Source organism: Osmerus mordax, chromosome 11 (genome assembly GCF_038355195.1).
Source record: "Osmerus mordax isolate fOsmMor3 chromosome 11, fOsmMor3.pri, whole genome shotgun sequence".
NCBI classification, from domain to species: Eukaryota; Metazoa; Chordata; class Actinopteri; order Osmeriformes; family Osmeridae; genus Osmerus; species Osmerus mordax.
In genome coordinates, this window is record NC_090060.1 from 1,209,920 (window position 1) to 1,231,316 (window position 21,397).

Genomic DNA, 21,397 nt, shown 5'->3' on the forward strand with positions numbered 1-21,397 from the left:
GAGTGGCTGGTAGGTTGCTGTGGCGTGACATGATTCTGAGTTGGTTTTGAAGGCTGGAGATGATGGTGGGTTCTTGTGGCGTAGAGTTAGGTCTGTCAGTGCCGCACAGGCCCACTTGATCAGACAACGTGAATTGGAGGGTTGGAGGCGTACTATCCCTATGGTGACAAGTGCTGGTTGGTTGTCGTGTGGTGGTGAGTCGCTTTGTTGGTCCTACAAATTGCTGCTGTGCTGTGATCTTGCGTTGATTTGGAAGGCTGTTGAGTGGCTGGTAGGTTGCTGTGGCGTGACATGATTCTGAGTTGGTTTTGAAGGCTGGAGATGATGGTGGGTTCTTGTGGCGTAGAGTTAGGTCTGTCAGTGCCGCCACAGGCCCACTTGATCAGACAACGTGAATTGGAGGGTTGGAGGCGTACTATCCCTATGGTGACAAGTGCTGGTTGATTGTTGTGTGGTGGTGAGTCGCTTTGTTGGTCCTTTGTCACGGCGTGACAAATTGCTGCTGTGCTGTGATCTTGCGTTGATTTGGAAGGCTGTTGAGTGGCTGGTAGGTTGCTGTGGCGTGACATGATTCTGAGTTGGTTTTGAAGGCTGGAGATGATGGTGGGTTCTTGTGGCGTAGAGTTAGGTCTGTCAGTGCCGCACAGGCCCACTTAATCAGACAACGTGAATTGGAGGGTTGGAGGCGTACTATCCCTATGGTGACAAGTGCTGGTTGGTTGTTGTGTGGTGGTGAGTCGCTTTGTTGGTCCTACAAATTGCTGCTGTGCTGTGATCTTGCGTTGATTTGGAAGGCTGTTGAGTGGCTGGTAGGTTGCTGTGGCGTGACATGATTCTGAGTTGGTTTTGAAGGCTGGAGATGATGGTGGGTTCTTGTGGCGTAGAGTTAGGTCTGTCAGTGCCGCACAGGCCCACTTGATCAGACAACGTGAATTGGAGGGTTGGAGGCGTACTATCCCTATGGTGACAAGTGCTGGTTGATTGTTGTGTGGTGGTGAGTCGCTTTGTTGTTTCTACAAATTGCTGCTGTGCTGTGATCTTGCGTTGATTTAGAAGGCTGTTGAGTGGCTGGTAGGTTGCTGTGGCGTGACATGATTCTGAGTTGGTTTTGAAGGCTGGAGATGATGGTGGGTTCTTGTGGCGTAGAGTTAGGTCTGTCAGTGCCGCACAGGCCCACTTGATCAGACAACGTGAATTGGAGGGTTGGAGGCGTACTATTCCTATGGTGACAAGTGCTGGTTGGTTGTCGTGTGGTGGTGAGTCGCTTTGTTGGTCCTTTGTCACGGCGTGACAAATTGCTGCTGTGCTGTGATCTTGTGTTGATTTGGAAGGCTGTTGAGTGGCTGGTAGGTTGCTGTGGCGTGACATGATTCTGAGTTGGTTTTGAAGGCTGGAGATGATGGTGGGTTCTTGTGGCGTAGAGTTAGGTCTGTCAGTGCCGCACAGGCCCACTTAATCAGACAACGTGAATTGGAGGGTTGGAGGCGTACTATCCCTATGGTGACAAGTGCTGGTTGGTTGTTGTGTGGTGGTGAGTCGCTTTGTTGGTCCTACAAATTGCTGCTGTGCTGTGATCTTGCGTTGATTTGGAAGGCTGTTGAGTGGCTGGTAGGTTGCTGTGGCGTGACATGATTCTGAGTTGGTTTTGAAGGCTGGAGATGATGGTGGGTTCTTGTGGCGTAGAGTTAGGTCTGTCAGTGCCGCACAGGCCCACTTGATCAGACAACGTGAATTGGAGGGTTGGAGGCGTACTATCCCTATGGTGACAAGTGCTGGTTGGTTGTTGTGTGGTGGTGAGTCGCTTTGTTGGTCCTTTGTCACGGCGTGACAAATTGCTGCTGTGCTGTGATCTTGCGTTGATTTGGAAGGCTGTTGAGTGGCTGGTAGGTTGCTGTGGCGTGACATGATTCTGAGTTGGTTTTGAAGGCTGGAGATGATGGTGGGTTCTTGTGGCGTAGAGTTAGGTCTGTCAGTGCCGCACAGGCCCACTTAATCAGACAACGTGAATTGGAGGGTTGGAGGCGTACTATCCCTATGGTGACAAGTGCTGGTTGGTTGTTGTGTGGTGGTGAGTCGCTTTTTTGGTCCTACAAATTGCTGCTGTGCTGTGATCTTGCGTTGATTTGGAAGGCTGTTGAGTGGCTGGTAGGTTGCTGTGGTGTGACATGATTCTGAGTTGGTTTTGAAGGCTGGAGATGATGGTGGGTTCTTGTGGCGTAGAGTTAGGTCTGTCAGTGCCGCACAGGCCCACTTGATCAGACAGAAAAAAAGAAAAAAAAAAGCGTATGCTAAATGAATAAATGTACATGTTGTGGCGTAGACTTAGGTCTGTCAGTGCCGCACAGGCCCACTTGATCAGACAACGTGAATTGGAGGGTTGGAGGCGTACTATTCCTATGGTGACAAGTGCTGGTTGGTTGTCGTGTGGTGGTGAGTCGCTTTGTTGGTCCTACAAATTGCTGCTGTGCTGTGATCTTGCGTTGATTTGGAAGGCTGTTGAGTGGCTGGTAGGTTGCTGTGGCGTGACATGATTCTGAGTTGGTTTTGAAGGCTGGAGATGATGGTGGGTTCTTGTGGCGTAGAGTTAGGTCTGTCAGTGCCACACAGGCCCACTTGATCAGACAACGTGAATTGGAGGGTTGGAGGCATACTATCCATATGATGACAAATGACTAAAACTTGATGTTTATTTTAACTTGATGTCACGTGTTTGTTCAATCTTCACTTTACACTGACAAAATATGGATTTACCTTCATTCCGAATGCCACTCAGCAGTTTTCGACACTGGATTGGTCTGAGGTATTTCTCCAGATCCTTTTCTTTACCAAAGCAAGGTCTGCCCTGCTCTCCACACCAAGCTCTTCAAACCCTTCCACCAAGGAAGTCAGGGTTTCAACAGAAAGGCCTGGTAGAAATGATAAGACTGCTTCCTTGATCTCTAGATGATTCATTATCTGAAAGATCAGAATGTGCTAAACATGAATCAGTTTCCATTGTGCACAAATTGACAAACTATTCCCATCTGTATTCTATCTATCTCTATCTCCAATAACTAAGTTGTGCATTCTATTTTACCACTAGTCACTGTCCCGTTTCCTTTCTCACCGGCTGCTTAAACTGAAAAAGAATGGTGAAGGGCAATTAGTGACAGGTCATGCACTTTGTAAGCTGGAAGAGGATGGTAGTCAAGTCAAGTCCTTGTGCTTGATGCAAACATAATCCTCTTGGGCTACTCCTAATTCACAGTAGATGCCCATGTCTATCAGTTTTACAAAAGAATGTTTCTCTGTCACAAAGTGCACAGAATCTTGGTGAACAATGACCAGGTTAATTTTCCCAACTTAAAGTTCTTCATCTTTGTTCTCAATCAAAACAAACATCCCTTTTTTGTACACAGTGCCCTTCACTGTTACATTGTTACAAGCCACTGCAGATTGTGACTCAAACTCATAACTAGCTACAGATGCTCTGATTCTGTCATTGTAATCGTTCACATAAAACTCTGTACCATTTTCTACTTGTATAGGTGGAGGGAACAGGTTTCCTGCACTCAAGTAGGCTTGCAGTAGTTGGTGTCTCTCTGACAGAGTTTTGCAAAGACTTTTGAAGTTGTGTAATTTTCTGGCACACTGTTTGAAAAACGTGTGTTTGCTTTCAAATCTTAGCGTCCACAGGCGGATTAGTGGCCCAAAATGTATGATCAGCTCTGGATAATGGCACAAATAATGATGCTTTGGCTTTAGGGGACAGTCAGGGAACAGCTTTTTCCTGTAGTATATGTACTCTTCAATGAATATTTTTAGATATGCTACTTGGCCTGCTGTAATGGCTGGTGCACAGACATGTTCCACTATTTCTCTTAGCTGCAAAATGAGCTGCCATACCTCATTGTCACAAGGATTTTTTATCCTGTCACCTACCAAGAGAGGTAGCAATCTAAGAAAGCACCAGTTTTGAACTGCATGCCCACTTAATCTCTCACAGCCAGGAGAGAGATCTGCCGGTTTGTCGTTGCCATCATTTCCTTGGTATTTGAATTGGTTCTTACACCAATTTAATTGAAGGCAAGTAAAATGCTTCTCCTTGACTAAAGTATCAATAAACAGAGAAAGGTCATAAGAGACGATACCCTCAAACAAGTCATGGCCAAGGCATGGTGGAAGGCCAGGCTGGCAAACATGGAAATGAGCAAGCTGATTAAAAGGAGAGTCAGACTTAATGCCGTATACAGAGTTGGTGTCACTAGTTTTTAGATCATCCAAGTGACTTTTGTACAGTTCTGCTGTTCTAACGGTACCACACAACTGTGGTTCGTTCACAAATCTGTCCCTATCTATCTCACTGTACCGACAGAAATAATCAGCCCGACTGAAATTTTCCAAAAAGCCACCAATACAGTGGGAGCCCAAGTTATCTCCCGAAATGGCAACCAAAGTACCTTTAACTGCACTGCCATCATGCATTACAAAACCTCTCTCCTCCAAGACTTTGAGGTCCTTGATCAGGGTTTCAAAAACTTTGTTCGTACCAAAGTACTTAAAATCACGCTCCTTACAGAGGAGGACAAGTTGCATTTGATTGATGGTCGACCTATAGTGTTGGAAAATGTCCGTCAGGGTTGAGTAAACTGCTATCACTTTGTTTTGTTTTTCCTGAACCAAGTGGGTTGACCACCTCAAATGCATCTTGGTATAGTATTATACCAATTGAGGAAGGCTCAGATTTCAGTAAAAGATTGTTTTGAAATCCCTCTCCATCCCTAACATCCTGATAGACATCAGGAGCAGAGGGTTCCAACCGGGTGGTGGCATACTGGTCTTGAACAGACTGACTTTTAAATAGTGCAGTCAATGTCTCCAGCACAGGTATATATTGTGCAAAGCACTATTTGCCGTTTTCATCAGTTCCTAAGAACTGTGGCACAGGATCAACATAGTTGAAACTCTTTTTAAATACACCCTTCCTCTTTGTCTGTGCTCATAATTCCTCTATTATAGAGCTTGAGTAGATCCCCTGCATTCAATTCATCAATAATGTTTCTTATAGTGGCTTCAGGAATTCCAAGTACCTTCAACTTCTCACTCAAAATGCTACATGAATGTGACAGGCCAAGTTCATGGGCATTCTGAAAGTCCTCAATGATCGTTTGTATGTTACTTGCCGGTAACAATAGCTTAGCTTGTAATTTTAAGTAGAGAAGTGTAAGGTTTTGTAAAAAAAAAAAAAAAAAAGGGTATAATCCACAGTAAATGGCATTTCTGGTTCATGTTGTTCATCAGAAATATTGAAACATGACTGACTCAGGGCTCTCAAGTTTTGAAGACAGGCAAGAGTGAAAATTAATTAATTAATTGCTTTTTACCTGACATATTTGAAAGGCAGCAATGATTAATGCATCCATGACCAGGATATAATGATAAAGTATGACATGATTTTAAAAGTGACCTATAACATCGACTATGCAAAACATTTAAATGTATTTAGTGCTAATAAACTTGTTAAGCCTATTTGGAAAAATATGTTTATAATGTGACAATATGTCAGTCATCGTGTGATAACGAAAATATGACTAGGCCTAGACTCAGGGGCGATTCTAGGATCAGACCTTTAGGGGTGCTCAGCCCCCAATGACAATGTGACATGAATACAGTGCCTTGCAAAAGTGCAAAAACCCCTTGCTAATAACAGGCAGGCAAACAGGTCAAGAGTGAAAAAAGTGAGAAGGATACGGCGAACCCCCGACCCTCTATGGGGGTCCGGGGGCATGGTCCCCCGGAAGAAAATGTATTGCATTTTAAAGTTAAACGCATGAATTTGGTGCACTTTGAGAGCAACATTAAGAGATCTATGTAGAATCTGTGCTCTTGTAAACAATGTCATGTTCTTTTAACCATAAAGACATTTGTTGTACAGCATTGGTTCCAGAGCCAGTTGTAAAGTTGGGAAGCACGGGTAAAATGCTGTGTTGGCCACGGCCACGACTCACGTAGGTTACCCATTTTGGTTTCAAAAAGGTGAGGAGTTTGCGTGCCTGTAAATAAATCCCTAATTTCACTGGATAACAATTCATACATTTATGTATTATTATGCAAAATATTGAATGAATGAAAAAACTAAGGATGTCGCTTTCTTCATGAACTTTTTAATAATTATTATTTTTAGGGGTGCTTCAGCTCTAAAATCGCCACTGCCTGGACTACTTGTTCTGAGCAGGTGTTGTCAGTGAACAGGCTGTAAAACTGTTGGTTTAGTTACAGACACTCATGAAAAACTGATGCTAATTATCTGGGAAACATGTTCTAACATTTGTTCATCATAAGTTGTCATTGTTTGTGTCAAACAAGTTGTGAATTAGTTGTAACATTAAAACATGAGATCATGACTTACTCTGTGCTTAAAGTGATGCTCGAGCTCCAGTGGTTTCCTCTGTAGGTGAACGAAACTTTCGGAAGACGTAGCAGAATCACGTGAACAATTCCATATGCTTTTTTTTCATTGGTTGTTGCGTTAAATGTTACCCAGATACAATAGTGCTATTTTCTGATTAGCTATTGTGTAGACCTTTTCTCTTTTTGGATTGGGTGATAAGTGGCAGGCTCGACTAAGAACTCCAGGGGAGACTCGCTTGATTCCTGCTGGTTCCATAGCGAGAGAGGCGCGGCCAGAGAAATTTCGGTTGGGCGCTGCGGCATATTAAATATATTATAAATAGTTTTTCTGCGTGAGAAATACAATGTGTGGCGGGAGTGCGTGACAAAAGACAGAAATGAGTGACTGTCACGCTCAAAGCGTGACACTTGAGAGCCCTGCTGACTAGACTCAGGCTGATTCAAAGGCTCTGTGAGAACAGACTTATCTAGAACCAAATCATCCAGATCCTCTACACGTCTACTTGCGTGTTTCCTGGAAACGTGATGCAAAACTGGATGCAACTGTAAAGCTGTGGTTGCAACCTCTGAATGGGCATTTAGTTTCCAATCCGTCTTTTACGTGCGACTTCAAATGCTTTACAAGCGAGGTCACAGTGTCACATTTAAAAGCACAAGACAGAGCCACACACTTTAAGGGTGCATCAAATGGCTTGCAATGCTGCAGAGATCCTGGTCCTTTGTGGTCTCTATACATATGAGTCTTCAGAACAGTGGCTTTCCGGTACATCCGAGGACAGTCAGGTGCACCACATTGATATTGATAATAGGGAGTGTTACTGTGCAGCTTTGTATGCTGAGTAAATTGAACAACAGTCTCAGACACATGCTCACACGGGTTAAATTTACAGTGGAACATTGTTCACCAAAAGGCTGACAAAATCCAGAAAATGAACTGGCTAGCATGGGCATGAAATAGGCATGATATTACCTTGTCAACCATCGATCAGCAATAAGTTAATTGAGGAGGGCAGGGGAATGGGCAGAGATCTGGAAGTGGGCTGAAATGAAAGAAAAAATTATAAAAATTAATTAAACATATATTTGCATCCAATTATTGTCAGCTAAATTATTTAGAAACTATACATTTTTTGATGCATTGCATGCTAACAATAAAAATACTGAGAACAAAACAACAAAATGTTTGCTCAACTCCTATAACTTTCGGACTTCCCATGTAATGTTTTATATTTTTTACCATCAACCTGGAATTGGCTTAACAACGACATGTGGAGACCATTAACTTTAAATGGAAACACACAATTTGAGCTTTCAATGTAGTGGTAAGATCAAGATTTTTTTAACAATGTGGTACTGTCTATGTATATCTGGTGAAGGGGTGTAGCATGGGCCAACATAATTCTGACCATGATTCATCATTAGGCTCCTTAACGACCACTGCAAAAGAGCTGCAGTTCCTGTGCAGACAGGAGAACTTAGCAGAACAACCATCTCTCCAGCTCTCCATCACAGCCAAAGCCCACCTGACAGCTAGCCAGACTCGTTAAATCAGAGAGGTATATTAACATCGCATTGTTTGAGTATCGTAAAAGTCGAGACTTCAGGGTTTCGGGTTCTGGACTGGATGGAGTGCTACAGAGATGGCGTTCTGCTAGGTTCTCCTGTCTGCACAGGAACTGCAGGTCTTTTGCAGTGATTGTCTCCCATGTATGCACAGGAACACTGAAGCTATGTAAGTGTGTCTCTTTAGTACAGGTTTACTGTGCAACACTAGTTCACTCCAATGTTAATACTTAGCTATAACAAATAGCATTCGCGCTGACCCACAGCAGAGTTAGCTAATAGTTCATCTTAAATTTGGAGCTGGCAAAAACCTACAAATTTGTATGTATAATTTGAACAGTACTTGCAACAAATCTTTAGATGAGGCAACATATTCTATATGTTCCTATTCCACTGATGCCAGCTGCAAATTAGCCACCATAGCTGAAGGTTCTAGCATCGACCATGTGAGATTTAGCTATCAAACTAGACGAAAATGTTTGCAATCATGACGGATTTACTGGATTAGATTATTCAAATGAGTGAAGTACGGTATTAACTGAACAAGTAAAACATAAGTACACACAGAAATTACTAGCAGATAAATTAGATGAATGCAGATAGTTTACCATTATAGAGCCAAGGGTCACGATCCAAGCCGGCAGCTCTGAGGTGAAATGGTCGAAAAGACAAACGGTCAGGAAAGTGCGAAATCTGACGTCATTTCCAACTCAAAACGATTTCACTTCCTGAAGATTGCATGTAAACCAATCTCATACATTTTAACCAATTGAATCTTGCTTGTTTCACAGCTAGCCATATTTAAAACTTTATAGTATATTTTAATTGATTGTTTGAATGTTTAATATATTTAGGAAGTAATAGACTTATGCTCATTCTAAGGATTTTTTATTAATACATTTTGAGAAAATGACTATTTAAATAAAATCAAATAGATGTAAATACATAATTATAAATTATGCCATGATTCATTTCCGTGAGTGTACCCTCGAACTCTTCTATCGTTCTGTATACACCGTGGATTCACCTGTCTCTTCTTGATCCCACAATGCAGCGCAGTTCAAGTGCAATTCAAGTTTTACAGTAATGTACTGGGTTATCTCAAAGGATGATTTGAAAAGAGTATTTTACTGTGAAATAACCCAACAAAATGCTGTGACATCCCGGTATTGTTTCTTTCACAGTACTGTGTCTACATTGATTTCACAGTAAATTCTACATTACAACATGATATTGGGATCATTGCAGGTTTTGTTTGAATGGTACAATTTTAGTCCGATAAATAGACGTGCAATTCTATCTGTGATATTGCTACATTCCTACTGTAAATCCTCTGTGTTTAGTCTTTGAGTAGTTCACAGATGCAGTTGTGGTCTGTGTTTAGTCTTTGAGTAGTTCAAAGATGCAGATGGCCAGTTTATTTGTTGCTGTGCCAGTTGTCATATCCATAGTGCATATGGTTGTCCATCCATGGGTGTGTGGATGAGTGTATGGGTAATGTGGAATGTTCTCGAAACTCACAGTGGATCCTGATCTGTGAATGGATTGGTTGAAATTGTCATATCTAGTTACCAATTTTTTTTATTTCTCACAAATACATGTTATGGCTATATTTTGGAATTGTATGAGCTATCTCTATTGAAGTCATGTAATTACTAAAGTATACTAATACATTTTAAAGGGTTCGAGGCCCGTTGCGTTGAAGTCGTACAAAGGATCTTGAGTCCCATTAAGGGGTTACGAGTTCTGCATGAGTTTATTGGGTGTGCTTTGCCTTCGGCAAGGGCACAACCTTTGTTCTCTCACATATATATTATTGGGTGTGCTTTGCCTTCGGCAAGGGCACAACCTTTGTTCTCTCACATATATATTATTATTCTTTTTATTCTTTTTATTATTCTTTTTGCCCCCCTAAAACTCAGTCAATATTTGGCCTACATAGACAACGTAGGTGTCAAAAGTTTCGTCTTGGTAGCGATTGAGTTGCTTCTATTGGAATTTACGAATCCGTTGCATGGTTTGGGCTTAAGTTAAGTTTTTGTGGCGAAAAGTGAAGCTAACGGTGGCTAATTTGCTAGCCACAGTCACTGACGTTACTAACGTCACTACGTCACTAAAACACGCGTGACTACCTTTCGCAGAACATTCGTTTCGCATCTGTTAACTTGGGGGATAGCTAGGCTAACTATAGCTTTACTGCAAGGCAGCTGCAGAAAAGCCACAAGCAAAGAGGCCAGGGTGATAACTATTTACTCATTTTACTTTGTGATATGACACACAATTGTGATGTGTAATGTACAATATAAGCTGATATTATTAAGGAAGTACATCTACTTTCGGAAACAGTAGTCTACTATTTCACTGAAATATTAGCATCATGACATTAGCCTGTGTTGCCCGGGCAACACATACTACAGTGGTCTATGATGTATCTGTTTTCAATCGTTAAAATAAACATTCCTAACATATACATTTTCGTTGTAGGATTTATTCTGACATTAGTAAACGATTTGTTGGTGAAATTACCATTACCTGTGGTTTCAAACCAGTGTAGCTCACTGCAACGCTGTAGCTTACGCGAGACACACTACAAAAACATCTAGCTACAGTACACAGCTGTTTAGGAAGTCAAACGGCGACAGAAAATGTTCGGCACTCCCCTTACTTAAATCAAAAGTCTATCTAACTACTAACCTGAACTTCATTGCCACAGCCTAAACGTTGTCAATCTATTCATGAAAATAATTAATTTCAGCCTAAACCGTACAACGGAACGTTAAATACAATTCAACCAACGCAATCGCTACCAAGACGAACACAGCAGTAGTCTAGTACTGTAACGTAGTAGTAAAATTTACCGGGGCAGCTTCTCCACACAGGGTTATATCGCATTTTGCGTTGTTACTGACAATGATCGCTACCAGTGAGCTTTTTATGAATGAGAGATTTTCCACTAAATAAATGTCGAGCTTATTTACGTTTTGGGGGGCATATTTTCAGTTAGCAGATGGTACTATTTGAATCGCGATTCCATCTGAGATAGCTCTACTGACGGTAACGTTGTTTTTGGAATAATCTTCAAAGGGGGTTCTTTATTAATGAATGAGTGCAATATGAGTAGGCTAAATGCCTGAAAATATCACGAGAAGGGAAAAACTTGAAAGGACGTTTAAGTCATAGAGATTAGGTACATTTTTACACCGGTCTACCAAATGTATACGTTTTGATTCAACGATGAGGCTGCCTCTTGCAGGGGAAATGAGAAGACATCTATTTCATTCTACACTTCACTCGTATTTTCAGTTGTAAATGAGCAGCAAACAAATCTATGTAATCTTTATAAATAATAAGTATGCATTTTTATATAAAATATACAGAAATATCAGTTGTAAAAATGTCATTCAAAACCCCTGTGCAACCGACGCAAGCAAGCACACCCTACAATTTCCCCAGAAATTGTACCCTCTCTAGTTATTTTTATTATTCTTTTTGCCCCCCTAAAACTCAGTCAATATTTGGCCTACATAGACAACCTAGGTGTCAAAAGTTTCGTCTTGGTAAAGATTGAGTTGCTTCTATCGGGATTTACGTTCCGTTGCATGGTTTAAGTGGAAATTAAGTTTTTGTGGCGAAAAGTGAAGCTAACGGTGGCTAACTTGCTAGCCACAGTCAATGACGCTACTTACGTCACTAACGTCACGAAAACTCGCGTGACTACCTCTAGCAGAACATTAGTTTAGCAGCTCGTTAACTTCTGGGAGATAGCTAAGCTAACTGCTTTACTGCAAGGCAGCTGCAGAAACGCCACAAGCAAAGAGGTCAGGGTGATAACTATTTACTAATTTTACTTTGTGATGTGACACACAATTGTGACGTGTAATGTACAATATAAGCTGATTTTATTAAGGAAGTACATCTACTTTCGGAAACAGTAGTCTACTATTTCACTGAAGCATTAGCATCATGACATTAGCCTCTGTTGCCCGGGCAACACATACTACAGTGGTCTATGATGCATCTGTTTTCAATCGTTAAAATAAACATTCCTCAAATATACATTTTCGTTGTAGGATTTATTATGACATTACATTACAGGTAAACGATTTGTGGGTGAAATTATCATTACCTGTGGTTTCAAACCAGTGTTGCTCACTGAAACGCTGTAGCCTACGCGAGACACTACAAAAACATCTACACAGCTGTAGGAAGTCAAACAGCGGCAGAACATGTTCGGCACTCCCCTTACTTAAATCAAAAATCTATCTAACTACTAACCTTAACTTCATTGCCACAGCCTAAACTTTGTCAATCTGTTCATGAAAATAATTAATTTCAGGCTAAACCGTACAACGGAACGTTAAATACAATTCAACCAACGCAATCGCTACCAAGACGAACACAGCAGTAGTCTACTGTACTGCACAATTTACCGGGGCAGCTTCTCCACACAGGGCTATATCGCACTTGGCGTTGTTACTGACAATGATCGCTACCAGTGAGCTTCTTATGAAAGCGATTTTCCACTAAATAAATGTCAAGCTTATTTACGTTTTTGGGGGCATATTTTCAGTTAGCAGATGGTACTGTTTGAATCGCGATTCCATCTTCTACTGCCGGTAACTTCGTAGAATAATCTTCAAAGGGGGTTCTTTATTAATGAATGAATGCGATGAGTAGGCTACATGCCTGAAAATATCACGAGAAGGGAAAAACTTAAAATGACGTTTAAGTCATAGAGATTAGGTCCATTTTTACACCGGTCTGCCAAATATATTCGTTTTGATTCAACGATGAGGCTGCCTCTTGCAGGGGAAATGAGAAGACATCTATTTCATTCTACACTTCACTCGTATTTTCAGTTGTAAATGAGCAGCAAAAAAAATATTTTAAATCTATGTAATCTTTATAAATAACAAGTATGCATTTTTATATAAAATATACAGAAATATCAGTTGTAAAAATGTCATCCAAAAACGGACCCCTGTTCAACCGATGCAAGCAAGCACACCCTACAATTTCCCCAGAAATTGTACCCTCTCTAGTTTTATTTGTAACTAGTTAATCTTCACAAACACTGAAAAGTTGTTTTGCAGTATGTTAAAGATACGCAATTGATCAACTTTATACAAAAAGCAATACGTTTTTTCAGTTCATTTTGTTCTGTGAGAGAAATCCAGTGGGCTTGAACAAGTGCATCGAAATCTGGCTGAATGTCTGATGTGGACAGCTGACAGTGATGATCAGGGTCTGCAGTTCAACTAGCAAACCATCAGCCCGCGCCCACTGAATCAGTCAAGTTCTTATTATGTCCGCATTAGTTTTCTTCACAGCTTTCACTTTGACCTCAGTAAACAGATACTTAGAAGTCCATGTCTTGTTAAAAGTTAATCAGAGGCAACGTTTTTCATTTTCGAGGGCTAACCAACAGCTAACTCTCCTGTCGGTGAGGTTGGACTTAAACTAGTCCCACACTGATTATCTAGCCTATGTTCTTTTCAGTAGGCGGCCGCAGCCTGATAATTTAATTGTTCAATCGAGTTGTTTGTATATATGTGTTCGCTGGACTGTGTTTGTGCACGCTAGACTGCATGTTCCAATTTATTGGGTGTGCTCAAGCCTTCGGCGAGAGCACAACCTTTGTTCTCCAGGGTTTCCGCGGGTCCTTAAAAAGTCTAAAATCAGATAATCCGAATTTTAGGCCTTAAAATGTCATAAAAAGTCTTAAATACGATTTTGACTGGTCATAAAAATTTATTGGATTATATGTGACTTTTATAGCGTTTTAAACTTCCGTGCTTTTTTTAACGTGTTTGTGGGATCACTCCACAACGAAACCCACATGGAAACAATGAAAACACTGCAAACTTCAGCCCGGTCAGGATTTATCGGAGCACGCCAAGGTAGTGTGATGCAATGTGCGCTGAGTGATAACGTGGTGCCTTTAAAATTGTTTCTGTTATCGTTGCTTCGAATATGGGTAAGTGCAAGTTCAACGAGATCTGGCTCGAGAACAGTGCATTTAGTGCTTGGTTGAAGCCTGTCGAAAATAACCCATTTGAAGCCTGCTGCACTTTGTGCAAGAAAACGCTGAAATTAGCTTCTTTGGGTATGAAAGCATTAGAGTCGCATGGAAGGTCAGAAAAACATAACGCCATTCTAAAAAGCCAGCAGCAAACACCTGCAATCACCCAATTTTGTTCTGGTTCATTGGGAACATCACCCGGCCCCAGTGCGATCCAGTCTGCTGTATCAAATTTGACGCCTACAACTCCGGTTAGCGACCTCCGGACGGCGTTCGGATCTACGCCAACATTAAAAGCGGAGGTGCTCTAGACTTTACACACGGTAGCAAAACATCAGTCCTATAAAAGCAATGATGACATAGGTGACCTGTTTCAAACCATGTTCCCTGATTCTGACATCGCTAAAACCTTCAAGTTGGGAAAGGACAAGACGTCTTACATTACGCGATTTGGATTGGCAGATTTCATTAAGAGAGACCTCTTCTCAAAAGCGAATAAGGGCCCGTTCGTGCTGATGTTCGACGAAAGTCTAAACCAAACAATCAAATCCAAGCAGTTGGACTTGCATGTACGTTTCTAGGAAGGCGAGCAGGTACAGTTGAGGTACCTGGGGTCCCGGTTTTTGGGGCATGCGACAGCCCAGGACTTACTGGAAAATGTTAAAGTAAGTAAAGGTTTTATTACAATAAGCATTACAATGTTTACTCTCACTTTCATTGATTTTTTCCCCCTGAAAGCAATGCTATGGCAAACTGGGGAAATTATATTGTTTCAGTTATCCCCAAAGTGGTATATAGGACAGTAGTAATGGTGTCTACTTCACACAATTCTAGCTGTGCTGGTGGTTATTTCGCAAGAAATCTAAATGGGGGATACTTTGAGCACAGCTAGGACCATGTGAGGAAACTGCCATTGCCACTGTCCTACATATACATCACTTTGGAGGTAAGTGAAACTACAAATTTGGAAAATGGGTGAACAATGCCATAAAATGACACATTAACATAATTTCTTGGTTAATTTTCAATGCTTATTAACGGCACTAAAAAAAGATATTCAGTCATTTCAAGTATTATAAGACTCAGAAAATTGAGTGTGAAAAATAACAGTTGATTTTTCATTTTTTTCTCAGGAGTGTGTGGACCAACTTAACCTTAGGAGCTTGGTGTCCTTCTCGATGGATGGGCCCAACGTAAATTTTAAGTTTTTGGAACTTTTTCAACAAGACTTTGCAGAACAGTATGGAGGAGCTCAGCTTGTTGCTGTGGGGAGCTGTGGACTCCATACATTACACAATGCTTTTAAAAGTGGCTTCTCCAGGTGGCAGCTGGACAAACTTTTGAAAGCCATGCACACACTGTTCCACAACGTACCAGCAAGGAGAGAAGACTACAGTGCTGTCACCAAATCCACCATCTTCCCTTTATCATTCTGTGGCCACCGATGGATTGAGAACCTTCCTGTGGTAGAGAGGGCTGTTGTAGTCTGGCCATCACTTCACCTTTATATGGAAGCGGTGAGAACAAAGAAACTCTCAAACCCTGGGACAGCATCCTTCGACACAATAGAAGCAGCCCTGAAAGATCCACTCATCTTGGCCAAGCTACAGTTCTACATGACTGTCGCCAGGAACTTCAATCCATTTTTGAAGAAGTATCAAACAGATGAGCCAGTGATGCCTTTCCTCAGCAAAGACTTGGCTGAGTTGATCAAGGTAATGAAAGTAGCACTGCACATTATCATCAAAAATCTTGTCACTTGTCATTGATTAGGCCTAATCGATGTGTACTCTGTGTTAACGAAGAACATGTACATTCTACAACCTTTTGTTTATGCATTACAATTAAGATAATGTTGCTTTATGATAAATGTGGATACAGGGGACTTGCATTTGTATGAAATTGTCTTTTGACAGGGTCTACTTAGACGCTTTATCAAGAGAGAGATCCTCCAGGACATCACTACACTGCAGCTTACCAAACTGGATGTAGCTGACAAGAACAACTGGCTCCAACCACAGGACATTGACATCGGCTTGGGTGCTGAGACAGTCCTCAAGGTAGTGTGGTAATTTAGAAATATCATTTTATAAATCATGGTCAGGATGCAAGCAGCAAATATAATTTTATTGTAAATACTATTTATGGCTTATCCCCTTGTCAGAGCAGAAAAAGTGTTGAGCTCAGAGTCCTTGAGTTTAGAAGGGACTGCATTGATGGACTGTCAAACATCGTCAGAAAAGTGCAGGAGAAGAGTCCCCTCAAGTATCCAACGGTTAGGCAGATGGCGTGTCTGGACCCCTCTGTCATGTTCAGAGATCCAGACAGGTGCAAGAGGCAGATGAAATGTCTTGTTAAGACGTTTCTGCAGGACAAACAGCTGGCAGGAGGTGTTTGTGCAGGTTGGAAAAGTTATGGAATAGGCTATGTACAAAAGAGGTCCGCACTCAGAAATATTCTGAATATTGTATTCGAACTGTTAATCCAAGTGCTGTAAACAGTCAGTGTGTTAGACAGACGTCTTTTGCCCCACCTTTAAATAGACGTTATTAGTAACAGGCCAATCACATAGAAACATTTCACATAAAATTATTTTTCTACAAGTTTCTCAATCTTAGGTAGAGCTACAATTTTTATACTGTATATGTTTTTCATTTTCTAATCTGGGTAGTATGGTATGGATTGTTGTTTTCTCTTCTCATGGTCCTGCACCTGTTCTGTGTGCAGTGGCTTCCTAGTTGTATTGAAATGGGCTTTGACATTGTACCCCATTATAACTTGTTACAACAGTGATTTGGTCACCATTAGAACCATAACAGGTTGTTGATGTAATGTAATGATAAATCAATAAATTCTTCACTTTTTCATTGCTATAGGGGATGTCATTCTCCAACAATTTGAGGCCTTCCTGTCCCTTGAGAGCAGAAGCGAGGAGTTCCTCTCCTTCCAGCCGATGCAAAAGAGGCTGGATATCTTCTTGTGTGGTTTCCTTTGCAAGCTCTATCCAGAGCTTTGGGCATTCTGTCAGAAGCTGCTCATTTTGTCCCATGGACAGGCCTCTGTGGAAAGAGGTTTTTCTGTGAACAAGGAAGTTGAGACTTGCAACATGCAGGAGGACACTGTTGTTGCACACAGGCTTGTGTGTGATTATGTCACTCTTCACAGGGGGGTTACCAAGGTTCCCCTTACAAAAGAACTCCTGACTTCTGTGGCATCAGCCAGGTCCAGGTACCGTGTACACCTTGATCAAGAGAGAAGGAAGCAGCAGTCTGATGCACAGGGCCAGAAGAGAAAGGCTACTGAGAATGACCTGGAAGTACTAAAAAAGAAAAGAAAAACCATCCAAGAAGTTTCTGAAAGTCTGGCTAGAGATGCAGACAGATGTGCAGAAGAGGCCGAGGGCAAGGCTGGCAGTCGGATGGCCCAGCTCATAACTAAGTCAAATGCTCTGAGGAGAGGCTGCAAGGAAAAGTTAGTTGAGCTAAAGAACATTGAGAAGGAGATTGCAGCCAAGGGAGAAGAGCTCAAATTAATGTAGCCTATTTCTTGTGTACACACACATACGTTACTCTTGCGTACATGCATTTGTGTGTAGTCATGTTCAGTTTAATGTGAATAAATTCATTTATTTTGCAGTAATTAAGGGACTATTGACTATTTTGTTTGCCAGTAAGGACGTGAAATAGGTCTTAAATTGCATTCATAATGGTCATAAAAAGGTCTTAAAAAGTCTTAAATTTAACTTGTTGGAACCTGCAGAAACCCTGTTCTCTCACATATATATTTATTATTGTGAGAATGCTGTTAAGCATTCTCACTATTGTTTTCCTGTTTCTCTTTATTGGGTGTGCTCAAGCCTTCGGCGAGAGCACAACCTTTGTTCTCTCACATATATATTATTATTTTATTTTTTTTATTTTTTTATTTTTGCCCCCCTAAAACTCAGTAAATACTTGGCCTACATAGACAACGTAGGTGTCAAAAGTTTCGTCTTGGTAGCGATTGAGTTGCTTCTATTGGAATTTACGTTCCGTTGCATGGTTTAAGCGTAAGTTAAGTTTTTGTGGCGAAAAGTGAAGCTAACGGTGGCTAATTTGCTAGCCACAGTCACTGACGTTACTAACGTCACTAACGTCACGAAAACACGCGTGACTACCTTTGCCAGAACATTCGTTTCACATCTGTTAACTTGGGGGATAGCTAGGCTAACTATAGCTTTACTGCAAGGCAGCTGCAGAAACGCCACAAGACAAGAGGCCAGGGTGATAACTATTTACTCATTTTACTTTGTGATATGACACACAATTGTGATGTGTAATGTACAATATAAGCTGATATTATTAAGGAAGTAGGCCCACATCTACTTTTGGAAACGGTAGTCTACTATTTCACTGAAGCATTAGCATCATGACATTAGCCTCTGTTGCCCGGGCAACACATACTACAGTGGTCTATGATGCATCTGTTTTCAATCTTTAAAATAAACATTCCTCACAAATACATTTTCGTTGTAGGATTTATTATGACATTACATTACAAGTAAACGATTTGTGGGTGAAATGATCATTACCTGTGGTTTCAAACCAGTGTTGCTCACTGCAATGCTGTAGCCTACGCGAGACACTACAAAAACATCTAGCTACAGTACACAGCTGTTTAGGAAGTCAAACGGCGACAGAAAATGTTCGGCACTCCCCTTACTTAAATCAAAAGTCTATCTAACTACTAACCTGAACTTCATTGCCACAGCCTAAACGTTGTCAATCTGTTCATGAAAATAATAAATTTCAGCCTAAACCGTACAACGGAACGTTAAATCCAATTCAACCAGCGCAATCGCTACCAAGACGAACACAGCAGTAGCCTAGTACTGTACCGTAGTAGTACAATTTACCGGGGCAGCTTCTCAACACAGGGCTATATCGCATTTTGCGTTGTTACTGACAATGATCGCTACCAGTGAGCTTTTTATGAATGAGCAATTTTCCACTAAATAAATGTCAAGCTTATTTACGTTTTGGGGGGCATATTTTCAGTTAGCAGATGGTACCGTTTGAATTGCGATTCCATCTTCTACTGCCGGGTAACGTCGTAGAATAATCTTCAAAGGGGTTGTTTATTCATGAATGAATACAATATGAGTAGGCTAAATGCCTGAAAATATCATGAGAAGAGAAAAACTTAAAATGACGTTTAAATCATAGAGATTAGGTCAATTTTTACACCGGTCTGCAATAATGTCACGAAAACACGCGTGACTACCTTTGGCAGAACATTCGTCTCGCATCTGTTAACTTGGGGGATAGCTAGGCTAACTATAGCTTTACTGCAAGGCAGCTGCAGAAACGCCACAAACAAAGAGGCCAGGGTGATAAATATTTACTCATTTTACTTTGTGATATGACACACAATTGTGATGTGTAATGTACAATATAAGCTGATATTATTAAGGAAGTACATCTACTTTCGGAAACAGTAGTCTACTATTTCACTGACATATTAGCATCATGACATTAGCCTGTGTTGCCCGGGCAACACATACTACAGTGGTCTATGATGTATCTGTTTTCAATCGTTAAAATAAACATTCCTCACATATACATTTTCGTTGTAGGATTTATTCTGACATTAGTAAACGATTTGTTGGTGAAATTACCATTACCTGTGGTTTCAAACCAGTGTAGCTCACTGCAACGCTGTAGCCTACTGTACCCGAGACACTAGTGTGAGTAGCTAACAACAACTCCTCAGCTGTTTAAGTCAAACGGCAACAGAACATGTTCGGCACTCCCCTTACTCAAAAGTCTTTCAGTAGGGAAACTATCTGACTACTAACCTGAACTTCATTGCCACAGCCTAAACTTTGTCAATCTGTTCATGAAAATAATTAATTTCAGCCTAAACCGTACAACGGAACGTTTAATCGAATTCAACCAACGCAATCGCTATCAAGACGAACACAGCAGTAGTCTAGTACTGTACTGTAGTAGTAGAATTTACCGGGGCAGCTTCTCCACACAGGGCTATATCGCATTTTGAGTTGTTACTGACAATGATCGCTACCAGTGAGCTTTTTATGAATGAGCTATTTTCCACTAAATAAATGTCAAGCTTATTTACGTTTTTGGGGGCATATTTTCAGTTAGCAGATGGTACTGTTTGAATCGCGATTCTATCTTCTGCCGGTAAAGTCGTAGAATAATCTTCAAAGGGGGTTCTTTATTAATGAATGAATGCAATATGAGTAGTCTAAATGCCTGAAAATATCACGAGAAGGGACAACTTAAAAGGACGTTTAAGTCATAGAGATTAGGTCCATTTGTACACCGGTCTGCCAAATGTATTCGTTTTGATTCAGCCTGTCAGCTGCCTCTTGCAGGGGAAATGAGAAGACATCATATTTCATTCTACACTTCACTCATATTTTGAGTTGTAAATGAGCAGCAAAAAAAAGATGCTTTTAAATCTATGTAATCTTTATAAATAATAAGTAGGCCCGATGCATTTTTATATAAAATATACAGACCCCTGTGCAACCGACGCAAGCAAGCACACCCTACAATTTCCCCAGAAATTGTACCCTCTCTAGTTTTACTTTGTGATATGACACACAATTGTGATGTGTAATGTACAATATAAGCTGATATTATTAAGGAAGTACATCTACTTTCGGAAACAGTAGTCTACTATTTCACTGAAGTATTAGCATAATGACATTAGCCTGTGTTGCCCGGGCAACACATACTACAGTGGTCTATATGATGTATCTGTTTTCAATCGTTAAAATAAACATTAAAATAAACATTCCTCACATACATTTTCGTTGTATGATTTATTCTGACATTAGTAAACGATTTGTTGGTGAAATTACCATTACCTGTGGTTTCAAACCAGTGTAGCTCACTGCAACGCTGTAGCCTACCCGAGACAATAGTGTGAGTAGCTAACAAAAACTCCTCAGCTGTTCAAGTCAAACGGCGACAGAACATGTTCGGCACTCCCCTTACTCAAAAGTCTTTCAATAGTTGAAACAATCTGACTACTAACCTGAACTTCATTGCCACAGCCTAAACTTTGTCAATCTGTTCATGAAAATAATTAATTTCAGCCTAAACCGTACAACCGAACGTTAAATCGAATTCAACCAACGCAATCGCTACCAAGACGAACACAGCAGTAGTCTAGTACTGTACTGTAGTAGTAGAATTTACCGGGGCAGCTTCTCCACACAGGGCTATATCGCATTTTGCATTGTTACTGACAATGATCGCTACCAGTGAGCTTTTTATGAATGAGCGATTTTCCACTAAATAAATGTCAAGCTTATTTATGTTTTTGGGGGCATATTTTCAGTTAGCAGATGGTACTGTTTGAATCGCGATTCTATCTTCTGCCGGTAAAGTCGTAGAATAATCTTCAAAG